General features: G+C 41.6%; 1 non-coding gene across 1 annotated transcript; it reads left to right on the forward strand.

The window, feature by feature from the left end:
• The first annotated feature begins 4,830 nt into the window (after window positions 1-4,830).
• On the forward strand, window positions 4,831-4,903 carry TRNAC-GCA (transfer RNA cysteine (anticodon GCA)). The gene has a single exon. It is a non-coding gene; the product is annotated as a tRNA-Cys (tRNA).
• Window positions 4,904-12,745: the final 7,842 nt, after the last annotated feature.

Below are 12,745 nucleotides of genomic sequence, written 5' to 3' on the forward strand. Positions count from 1 at the left end.
GTTGGAGAAAGGTTACATCAGGCCCAGTACCTCACCTTGGGGTGCACCAGTACTATTTGTGCGGAAGAAAGACGGCTCGCTGAGGATGTGTATCGATTATAGGCAGCTGAACAAGGTAACTATTAAGAATAAGTATCCACTTCCAAGGATCGATGACTTGTTTGATCAGTTGCAGGGGGCTAGATGCTTTTCAAAGATAGATTTGAGGTCGGGGTACCACCAAGTCAGAGTTCGGGAAAAAGATATTCCGAAGACAGCCTTCAGGACCCGATATGGCCACTTCGAGTTCCTTGTCATGTCCTTCGGGTTGACTAATGCACCCGCTGTATTTATGGACTTGATGAATAGCCTATTCCGACCATTTTTAGATCTGTTCGTGATAGTATTTATTGATGATATTTTGGTTTATTCCCGTTTAGAGGATGAGCATGCATACCACCTGCGAGCGGTACTCCAAACCCTCAGTGATCATAAGTTGTATGCTAAGTTTTCTAAATGTGAGTTCTGGTTGAAGTCTGTAGCATTCTTGGGGCATATTGTATCAGATGAAGGGATAAAGGTGGACACTCAGAAGATTGAGGCCGTGAAATCTTGGCCTAGACCTACCACTCCGACAGAGGTTCGTAGCTTTCTAGGCTTAGCAGGATACTATCGGAGGTTCGTAGAGGGTTTTTCTTCCCTTTCGGCACCATTGACGAAGTTGACACAGAAAGAAACTAAGTTTCAATGGACAGAGGCTTGCGAGCGGAGTTTCCAAGAGCTTAAGAACAGGTTGACCTCAGCTCCAGTTCTAACACTTCCAGAGGGTCTAGAGGGTTATGCCGTGTATTGTGATGCATCAGGTGTCGGGTTAGGATGTGTCCTGATGCAACATGGGAAGGTAATTGCGTATGCTTCAAGGCAGTTGAGGAAGCATGAGAGGAATTATCCGACCCACGACCTCGAGTTAGCTGCGGTTGTCCATGCACTTAAGATATGGCAGCATTATTTATATGGTGTTCATGTTGATGTATTTACTGATCATAAAAGCCTACAATATATCTTCAAGCAGAAAGAGTTGAATTTGCGACAGAGGCGATGGCTTGAGTTATTGAAAGATTACGATGTTAACATTCTCTACCATCCAGGGAAAGCTAATGTTGTAGCAGATGCCTTAAGTCGCCGATCTATGGGTAGCTTAGCACATGTAGAGCCCAAGAAAAGACAATTAGCTAGAGAGATTCATCAATTGTCTTCATTGGGGGTTCGGTTAGTAGATTCTGAGGATGGTGGAGTTGTACTCCAAAACACTACAAAATCATCCCTCATAGCGGAAGTCAAGGAAAGGTAGTACGAGGACCCAGAGTTGGTCGAGCTGAGAGAGCGAGTTCCGCAGCAGAAGAAGCCACTGTTAGAGCTAAAGGGAGATGGGGTTCTCAGATATAGGGGTCGTTTGTGTGTTCCAGATGTAGCAGGGCTACGAGACAGGATTATGTCAGAGGCACATTATTCATGGTATTCCATCCATCCTGGGTCGACGAAGATGTATCATGACATTAAGGATGTGTACTGGTGGAATGATATGAAGAAGAACATTGCTGAGTTTGTTGCCCAATGTACTAGTTGCCAGCAAGTGAAGATAGAGCACCAGAAGCCTGGAGGGCTAATGCAGACTATAGAGATCCCGACATGGAAATGGGAGGCGATAAACATGGACTTTATCACGGGTTTACCTCGTTCTAATCGTAAGTTCGATTCCATATGGGTGATAGTCGATAGGCTCACGAAATCAGCTCACTTCCTACCGGTCAGATCTACATATACAGCAGAAGATTATGCAAAGTTATATATTAAGGAGATAGTGCGGCTACACGGAGTACCAGTTTCTATTATATCTGACCGTGGGGCTCAGTTTACAGCATATTTTTGGAGGTCATTTCAGAGAGGTCTAGGGACTCAGGTGAATCTCAGCACAGCTTTTCATCCACAGACTGATGGACAAGCCGAGCGCACAATTCAGACGCTCGAGGATATGTTATGAGTATGTGTGTTGGATTTTAAAAGAAGTTGGGATGAACATCTACCTCTTGTCGAGTTTGCATATAATAACAGTTACCACTCCAGTATTCAGATGGCTCCGTACGAGGCTTTGTATGGGCGTAAGTGCAGATCTCCTATAGGGTGGTTTGATGTTGGGGAATCTGGGTTATATGGGCCAGACCTGGTTCAACAGGCCATAGAGAAAGTAAAGCTTATCCGGGAGCGACTGTTGACAGCTCAGAGTCGTCAGAAGTCATATTCTGACGTGCGGCGACGAGACTTAGAGTTCAGGATTAATGACTGGGTATTCTTAAAGGTATCACCTATGAAGGGCGTGATGAGGTTTGGCAAGAAAGGCAAGCTTAGCCCACGGTATATTGGGCCTTATAGGATCATTCGGAGAGTGGGCCAAGTAGCTTATGAGTTAGAGTTGCCCTCAGAATTGGAGTCTGTCCATCCGGTTTTTCACGTATCTATGCTACGGAAGTGCATTGGCGATCCTACCCGAGTGGTGCCCACGGATGATGTACAGATTACAGAGGACTTGTCATACGAGGAAATTCCAGTTGCCATCCTAGACCGACAAATCCGCAATCTACGAAATAAGGAGGTAGCTTCCGTAAAGGTTTTATGGAGGAGCAAGAATGTAGAAGAGATGATGTGGGAATCGGAGGAAGAAATGAAGTCTAAATACCCCCACCTATTTCAAAATGAAGATATGGTTCGAGATGGGACGCTACAACATAGCTCTATTCAGGCTAGCAGGTCAGCAGGTAAGCTTTTATTTTTCACTTTTAGTATTTATGATTTACGGTTGGTGAGGCAAAGTGTTGCTATTTATAAACATTCGCCATGTGTGGCATGCATAGTATGTTTTCTAGCTACGTACAGGTTGGTTTTAACCTAGTGTACGAAGGATACTCTGGCAAAAGTTTCCAAAGTCTCTAAGAGTAAACATTCGAGGACGAATGTTTCCAAGGGGGGAATGATGTTACACCCTATATTTTCGTACATAAAAATGCATCGTAAGCAAACTAATGTAGGACCAAAAATGAGATAATATTTAAAAGTATATAAATTAATTTAATCATGTTACCTCTGAGGTTACAAATATTGAAGATCATGAACAACAAGTACAAAGAGGGTTGGACGGTTCAGAAGCTAAAGCAATTGAAGAAAATAATGTTTCGTCGAAAGTCGACAAGTTGGGAATGTTATAACATATACCTTTGGGGTGAGACTAGGGTGCTTAACATGATAAGGAGATTATGTTATGATTTATATTAGTCGTATGACATCCGTGTGTTATGTTTTGAAGTCAAGAGAGTTGTGGAACAAAAGTCGATGAAAGTCATCACAAGTTACATTCATAAGTTTTACTGAAACTTTGGGTCAAATGTAACTGCGATTTTCTCCCAATATACTTAGAGTTATGGGGTGTTCCACCCATCAAATTAAAGATCTATGAGTCTATTTTCCAATGCATTAAACCGTTTATATTTATATTTATTTCAAATTATAATTGTTTAATGGAATGGTTAGTTATAACTAATGAGACATTCCTCCGCTTTCAGGCGAAAGTGAAGATAAAAAAAAAAATCGACCATTCAAGTATTCCAAATTGAATGGCAAAATGGCAGAAAAAGAGATATATAGATAGGGTATATATCCATATATATTGAATTGTGGATTCCGAAATGATAAAATCATTTTTGATTGGACAAAAAAAGGTCTCCTATAGAAGATAGTTAAGGAAATCAAAGAGGAGAAAACACGTTTTCGAGATAGGAATCAGTATCTAATGAATTCAATGGTTCAAATATAAATGAAAGAAAAAGAAAAAGGAATGACATCACAACGAGATCCTAATCTCAAAAAGAAAGGGGGATATGGCGAAATCGGTAGACGCTATAGACTTAATTGGATTGAGCCTTGGTATGGAAACTTACTAAGTGATCACTTTCAAATTTAGAGAAACCCTGGAATTAACAAAAATGGAAAATCCTGTTTTCCGAAAACAAACAAAGGTTCAGAAAAAAAAAGGATAGGTGCAGAGACTCAATGGAAGCTATTCTAACAAATGGAGTTAAATGCGTTGGTAGAGGAATCTTTACATCAAAACTTCAAAAAGAAAAAGAATGAATTGAAGGATAAACGTATATGCATACGTATTGAATACTATATCAAATGATTAATGATGACCCGAATCTATATTTTTTCTATAAAAAAAAGAAGAATTAGTGTAAATCGATTCTACATTAAAGAAATAATCGAATATTCATTGATCAAATCATTCACTCCATAGTCTGATAGATCTTTTGAAGAACTGATTAATCAGACGAGAATAAAGATAGAGTCCCGTTCTACATGTCAATACCGGTAACAATTAAATTTATAGTAAGAGGAAAATCTGCCGACTTTAAGAATCGTGAGGGTTCAAGTCCCTCTATCCCCAAAAAGACTATTTCACTCCCCAACTATTTATCCGACCCCCTTTCCTTAGCGGTTCCAAATTCCTTATCTTTCTCATTCACTCTATTCTTTTAGAAATGGATTTGAGCATAAATGGCTTTCTTTTATCACAAGTCTTGTGATATATATGATACACATAGAAATGAACATCTTTGAGCAAAGAATCCCTAGTTGAATGATTCCTTATCAATATCATTACTCATACTGAAACTTACAAAGTTATTTTTTTGAAAATCGAAGAAATTCCTCGGCTTTGATAAAAACGTTAATCCACTTTTGTCCTTTTAATTGACATAGACCCCAGTTCTCGAATAAAATGAGGATACTACATTGGGAATAGCCGGGATAGCTCAGTTGGGAGAGCAGAGGACTGCAAATCCTCGTGTCACCTGTTCAAATCTGGTTCCTGGCACATGATTAATTTGTATGGGTCTCTCTTCCCTCGAATTAATTTCTAATTAATTGATATGAATCAACATACATATTTTTTTAGAGTCTAGATTTGAATAATAGCTTTATCCAGTTTGGCGAGATATACTCCATCTATGTTCTAGATGGGTAGAGTTTCTTAGATAAAGTATCTAAAAGAATTGGATTCTATCTCCTCTTTTTTTCCTCCTCTCGTTCAACCGAATTTGAATACGTAATACATATTTGAAAGGTTAAATTGGTTAATTGTTGAAAGGCTCAAAAGTCGAATCCGAATCTAGAGGGGTTGAAATAGACAAGATTCAACTTAGATCCAAAGAAATAGAATCTGATATTCTCTCATTTCTTTGTCTTTTCTTTCATATTCGATTTTTTCATTCCGGATTTCTCCATTCCTTCCTATATGCCTTTCTAGAACCCGTCTAAGTAATGTGCGCAATACAAAGTTCATGATGCAGAACTCATTTGGTTCATCCTATTGGTGTGACCCATCCGAAATATGTATCTTCCAAATAAATGTGAGAATTCCAATGAATCCCTAATTGTCTTTTTTTATTAGCCTATCGATAATTCCCTAAATTAGACCTGCTTAATCTAGAACAGAACGTGCAATCCTTGAATATCTAAAATTGTCTAAGTAGAAATAGCTTTCTTATCATTCAATGACCATCTTGTATTTCATAAAAAATGGGGGCAATATAATCCTTACGTAAGGGACATCGTATCCAACTTTCAGGCATTAAGATACATTTCAAGCATGGATGATTATCATAAGAGATTCCCCACATATCATATGATTTTATTTCTTGAAAATCCACTCTTTTCCAAACCCAGAAAACAGACAAAATTCTAGGATTCCTCCTAGAGGCAAATACTTTTATGCATACATGTTCTGCTTGATCCACACCATCCTCTATTCTAGTAAGATGATAAACACTATCTAACAGCCCCCAGGCGCTACATTATAGGCACATTGAGAGCGGAGATATTTGTACCCATATACATAAAAAATGACAGCAATGGAATGCCAATCCTTGGGCTTTATTTGTAAAGTCTCTATTCCTTGGTAATCAAAGCCCAAAGATCTATGAAATAGCCCATGCTTGACTAGCCAAGCAGACAAACGGCCCTGCATCTTTTTTATCTCTCCCGCATTTTTATTTATATAAGTATTTTATATTTACGATGAAATTTCTGAAAATTGACCCACCACTTTTTATTCTAGACAAAAGAATCATGTCTAATTCACTAATTCGGGGGAAGATACTGAATTTTTGTATTTGAAAAACATTTCCGTAGGGATCTCTGAAGTAGATGACAGTTGATAAAGAACTCTTTGATCATAATTTCCCGTATGAATATGTCACAACCCAAAATCTGATTAGTCGTGATGGCACATAACCCAACCTGCTAGGTAAGCCAATTAACCACTAACCAATTTCAATAACAATTAATAAAGTAATTAAGTAAAGAAATATATGAATCTAATACATTCCCCAAGAACTGGTAGTACAAATCATGAGCTTCTAAGAACAGAGTTTACAAAGCAAAAATGAAATAAATACATTATCTGTTTGAAACGTACATAAACAGAGTTTTATAGATCTAAGGTGTGATGACCCAAAATATCATCTTTAAATTTAATAAGTAATTCTGTGTTCTAAAACCTCAAAAAGCACCATTTTTATTCCTCGACTTGCGTGCGCAGTCCGAAAATTTTACGGAAAGTTTTCATGTGAAAAATGGATAAATATGTGAAATAGAGCTTTAAAACACAAGTGAGTTGACTTTGGTCAACATTTTTAGCAAACGGACCCGAATCAGTATTTTGACAGTTCCGGTAGCTCCGTATCGTGATTTGGGACTTGGGGGCGTATGCCCGGAATTTAATTTGGAGGTCCCTAGCTCAAGTTATGACCATTTAACGGAACTAGCAATTTAAAGGCTAAAGATTTCCAAAAAATTTGAACAGCTCCATTATGTCATTTATGACTTGTGTGCCAAATTTGAAGTCATTCCGGATTAATTTAATATGTTTTGGCACAAAATTTATAAATTGAAAAGTTTAAAACTCAAAGTTTGAATCGGGGTGTGAATTACAATTCCAGTGTTGTTTGACGTGATACGAGACCCCGAGTAAGTCCGTATTATATTATTGAACTTGTTGATATATTCGTACGGGGTCCCGAGTACCCCGAGAGTGATACGGATTGAAATCGGATCAAGAACTGGACTTAAGCAAAATCTAAAATTTTGCCTTCTGTTGTAATCACACCTGCGGATTTTTGACCGTAGGTGCGAGCTCGCAGAAGCGAGCCTTCCATTACAGATGCGCCCGGGCGTGGTTGGGCAAAAGTCCGCAGGTGCAGAAACCTACACGCACCCGCGCGTCTGCAGAAGCGGACAAAGTAATCGCAATAGTGGAGGTCAGCGCAGGTGTGCATTTTTTCTTCCGCAGGTGCGAGACCTCACCTGGCAGCCCATTTCGCAGATGCGAGCCCAGGCATCGCAGGTACGGATATGCCTGGACAGTGTATATATCGAAGAGTTCGATATTATTTTTACATTTTGGTCGTTTTGAGCTCGGTTAAGGCGAAGTTTTGGGCGATTTTCTTGGGAAACATTGGGGTAAGTGTTCCTTATCCTATATTGATTATATTTTATGATTCCATACTCGTTTATATCATGAATATGTGAATTTATGGAAGAAATGGCCCACAACCCCCGGTGGCAACTATGGCCAGGGGTAGAGGTTGAGGCCGAGGTCGTATTAGAGGCCGAGGCAGAGGCCGAGGTAGAGCTCAGTCCAGAGCTCATGTAGCCGCACCTGTTGAAGAACTTCAGGTGGACCTTCAGGAGGAGGTTCCAGTTCAGAATATACTAGTTAGACCAGTTTAGGTCCCGGAAGGATTCATAGCCACTCCAGTACTTCAGGACATTCTAGTCTGTTTGGTAAGTCTTATGGAGGGCGTGGCCCAGAATGGTACATTTCCTGTGGCACCAGCCATCTCACAGGCTGGGGAAGGAGCACAAACTCCCACTACTCCCGCTCTGGAGCAGATGGCTCCCCAGAATCAAGCTCCAGCAGCCCCGCCAGTTGGGGTAGTTCAGCCAGTTGTTGCGGCACAGACCGGTGATAGGCCCGCCATGTATTTTGAGGCCTTATTGAGACTGGATAAGTTCACTAAGCTCTTTCCAGTTCACTTCAGTGATACACCTTCTGAGGACCCACAGGATTATCTTGAACGCTGCCACGAGGTGTTGTGGAACATAGGTATAGTTGAGACCAATGGGGTTAATTTTGCTATATTTCAGATGACGGGTTCCGCCAAGAGGTGGTGGAGAGATTATACATTGACCCGACCAGTCGAATCGCCTGCACTTACCTGGGAGAAGTTCCTTCCTATCACACTGAGAGAGGAATTCCGAAAGCAATTTGAGCGTCTACAGTAGGGCACTATGACTGTTACTCAGTATGAGTCCCGTTTTGTGGATTTGGCCCGTCATGCTCTCCTTTTACTACCTACGTAGGGAGAGAGAGTGAGAAGGTTTATTGAGGGACTCACTCACCCTATCAGACTTTAGATGGCCAAGGAGACCGGAAATGAGATTGCTTTTCAGGCAGCTGCTAATGTTGCAAGGAGGATCGAGATGGTTCTTACACAGGAGAGAGGGCAGAGGTCCGATAAGAGGCCTCATCAGTTCGGTAGTTTCAGTGGTGCCTCATCTGGAGGCAGAGGTAATTTTGGTAGGGGTCATCCTCCCAGACCGTTTCATTCAGCACTTCATGTATCTCCCGGTGCTTCATGGAGTCACGGTCCTATTATGCCTTACTATGGACAGCCAGCGATTAGTGCACATTCAGCTCCTATCAGTGCACCACCACTCCAGAGTTACTACAATGATTATCCGGCCCATCTGGGTCAGCTTCAGCTTCAGCAGCCATGACATCAAGATGGGTGTTATGAGTGTGGGAACATTTATCACATTAGGAGGTACTACCCTAGATTGGCGAGTAACAGATCTCGGCAAGATTCTCGTGCCATCATACCGGCACCGGTTGCTTCACCGCCTGCTCAACCAGCTGGAGGTAGGGGTTAGGAAGCTAGAGGTGGAGGTCAGGCCGTTAGAGGTGGAGGCCAGCTAGTTAGAGGCCGTCCCAGGGATGCAGTTCAGAGTGGTGGGTCCCAGCCCCGATTTTATTCTTTTCCAGCTAGGCCTGAGGCCGAGTCATCTGATGTTGTGATCATAGGTATTATTCCAGTTTGCCATAGAGATGCTTCAGTTCTATTTGATCCAGGATCTACTTATTCCTATGTGTCCTCCTATTTTTCTTCATATTTGGTTGTGCCTTGTGATTCTCTAAGTGCTTCTGTGTGTGCATCTATATTGGATTGTCATGCCAAGAAATAACCTTAGCCATGCCGGGGTTACCTCGGTTAGAGTGGAAAGGAACTCCTGGTCATTCTGCCAGCAGGGTTATTTCTTATATGAAAGCTCGACGTATGGTAGAGAAAGGGTGTCTAGCCTATTTGGCTTATATTCGCGATCCCAGTGTGGGTGTCCCTTCTATGGACTCAGTACCAGTTGTTCGTGAATATCCAGAAGTATTTCCTGCAGATTTGCCGGGGATGCCACCCGATAGAGATATTGACTTCTGTATTGATTAGGCTCCAGGCACTCAGCCCATTTCGATTCCACCATACCGTATGGCCCCGCCAGAGTTGAAAGAATTGAAAGAGCAGTTACAAGACTTGCTTGATCAGGGATTCATTAGACCTAGTGTCTCGCCCTGGGGTGCACCAGTATTATTTGTAAAGAAGAAAGATGGCTCTATGTGGATGTGTATAGACTATCGGCAGTTGAATAAGGCCACTATCAAAAACAAATATCCACTGCCATGAATTGATGACTTATTTGATCAGCTTCAGAGTGCCAAGGTATTTTTGAAGATCGATTTGAGGTCTGGTTACCATCAGTTGAAGATTAGGGCATCTGATGTCCCTAAAATAGCTTTTCGAACTCGGTATGGGCATTACAAATTCCTAGTGATGTCATTTGGGTTGACAAATGCCCCAGCAACATTTATGGATTTGATGAATCGGGTGTTCAAGCCTTATTTGGATTCTTTTGTGGTTGTACTCATTGATGATATCTTGATTTACTCTAGCAGTCGAGAGGAAAATGAACAGCATCTTCGAAGTGTGCTTCACACCTTGAAGAATAATCAGTTATATGCCATGTTTTCAAAATGTGAGTTTTGGTTAGACTCAGTCGCCTTTTTGGGGCATATTGTATCGACAGAAGGCATAAAGGTGGATCCTAAGAAGATTGAGGCTGTTCAGAATTGGCCTAGACCTACTTCAGTTACAGAGATCCGGAGTTTCCTGGGTTTAGCAGGTTATTATCGTCGGTTTGTGGAAGGGTTTTCATCTATAGCAAGTCCATTGACCAGATTGACCCAGAAAGGTGTCCTATTCAGATGGTCAGACGAGTGTGAGTTGAGCTTTCAGAAGCTTAAGACTGCTTTGACTACGGTGCCAGTATTAGTATTACCCACAGGTTCAGGATCGTATATGGTATATTGTGACGTATCTCACATTGGGCTTGGTACAGTATTAATGCAAGATGGAAAGGTAATTGCATATGCATCGCTGCAGTTGAAAGTTCACGAGAAGAATTATCCTGTTCATAACTTAGAATTGGCAGCCATTGTTCATGCGCTGAAGATTTGGAGGCATTACCTCTACGGTGTCTTGTGTGAGGTATTTACTAACCATCGAAGCCTTCAGTATCTGTTCAAACAAAAGGATCTTAATTTGAGGCAAAGAAGATGGTTGGAGTTGTTGAAAGACTATGATATCACCATTTTGTATCACCCCGGAAAGGCCAATGTGGTGGCCGATGCTTTGAGTAGAAAGGGTGTGAGTATGGGCAGTCTTGCGTATATTCCGGTTGGTGAGAGGCCATCAGCTGCAAATGTTAAGATTTTTGCTAATTAGTTCGTGAGGTTAGATGTTTCGGAACCCAGTCGGGTTCTAGCTTGCACAGTCACTCGGTCTTCTTTATATGAGCATATCAGAGAGAGGCAGTATGATGATCCTCATTTACTTGTCCTTAAGGACACAGTGCGGCACGGTGATGCCAAACAGGTTGCTGTGGGGGAAGATAGGTTTCTGCGAATGTAGGGTCGTATTTGTGTGCCTAATGTGGATGGGCTTCATGAATTAATTCTTGAAGAAGCACACAGTTTCAGGTATTCTATTCATCCAGGTACCGCCAAAATGTATCAAGATTTGCGGCAACATTATGGTGGAGAAGAATGAAAAAGGATATAGTTGCACATGTAGCTCGGTGTCTGATTTGTCAGCAAGTTAAGTACGAGCATCAGAGACCTGGTGGTTTGCTTCAGAAGTTAGAAATTCCTGAGTGGAAGTGGGAGAGTATCACTATGGATTTTGTTGTTGGGCTCCCACAGACTCAGAGAAAATTTGACGCAGTTTGGGTCATTGTGGACAGGTTGACCAAGTCAGCACATTTCATTCCAGTGGCAGTTACCTATTCTTCAGGGAGGTTAGCTGAAATTTACATTCATGAGATTGTCCGCCTTCACGGCGTGCCCGTGTCTATTATTTTAGATCGAGGTACGCAATTTACCTCACATTTCTGGAGGGTTGTACATCGTGAGTTAGGCACGCGGGTGGAGTTGAGTACAGCATTTCATCCACAGACAGGCGGACAGTCAGAGCGCACTATTCAGATATTGGAAGATATGCTCCGCGCTTGTGTTATAGACTTTGGAGGTTCTTGGGATCATTTATTGCCACTTGAGGAGTTTGCTTATAATAATAGCTACCAATCGAGTATTCAGATGGCTCCATAAGAGGCATTATACGGAAGGCGATGCCGATCGCCAGTTGGTTGGTTTGAACCGGGAGAGGCTCGGTTGTTGGGTACCGATTTGGTACAGGATGCCTTGGATAAGGTCAAGATTATTCAGGATCGACTTCGCACAGCTCAGTCTAGGCAAAAGAGTTATGCCGGCTGTAAATTTCGTGATATTGCATTCATGGTTGGAGAAAGAATATTGCTCCGGGTTTCACCTATGAAAGGTGTAATGAGGTTAGTAAAGAAGGGCAAGTTGAGCCCTAGGTATATCGGACCCTTTGAAATTCTTGAAAAGGTGGGTGAAGTAGCCTACAGGCTTGCATTACCACCTAGTTTATCAGCGGTTCATCCGGTGTTCCATGTGTCTATGCTCCGAAAATACCATGGTGATCCGTCCCATGTGTTAGATTTCAGCTCAGTCCAATTGGACAAAGATTTGACTTACGAGGAGGAGCCGGTGGCTATTCTAGCCCGGCAGGTCCGACAACTGAGGTCTAAGAGTTATCCTTCAGTTCGGGTGTAATGGAGAGGTCAGTCGGTAAAGGCATCTACCTGGGAGTGCGAGTCGAACATACGGAGTAAATATCCACACCTTTTCTCCAGCTCAGGTACTTTTTCAAACTCCGTTCGAGGACGAACGTTTGTTTTAGAGGTGGAGAATGTGATGACCCAAAATATCATCTTTAAATTTAATAAGTAATTCTGTGTTCTAAGACCTCGAAAAGCACCATTTTTCATTCCTCGACTTGCGTGCGCAGTCCGAAAAATTTTCTGGAAAGTTTTCATGTGAAAAATGGATTAAAATGTGAAATAGAGCTTTAAAACTCATGTGAGTTGACTTTTGTCAACATTTTTAGCAAACGGGCCCGGATTAGTGTTTTGACAGTTCCGTAGCTCCGTATCGTGATTTGGGACTTGGGCATATGACCGAAATTTA

This window comes from Nicotiana tomentosiformis, chromosome 6, assembly GCF_000390325.3.
Source record: "Nicotiana tomentosiformis chromosome 6, ASM39032v3, whole genome shotgun sequence".
NCBI classification, from domain to species: domain Eukaryota; kingdom Viridiplantae; phylum Streptophyta; class Magnoliopsida; order Solanales; family Solanaceae; genus Nicotiana; species Nicotiana tomentosiformis.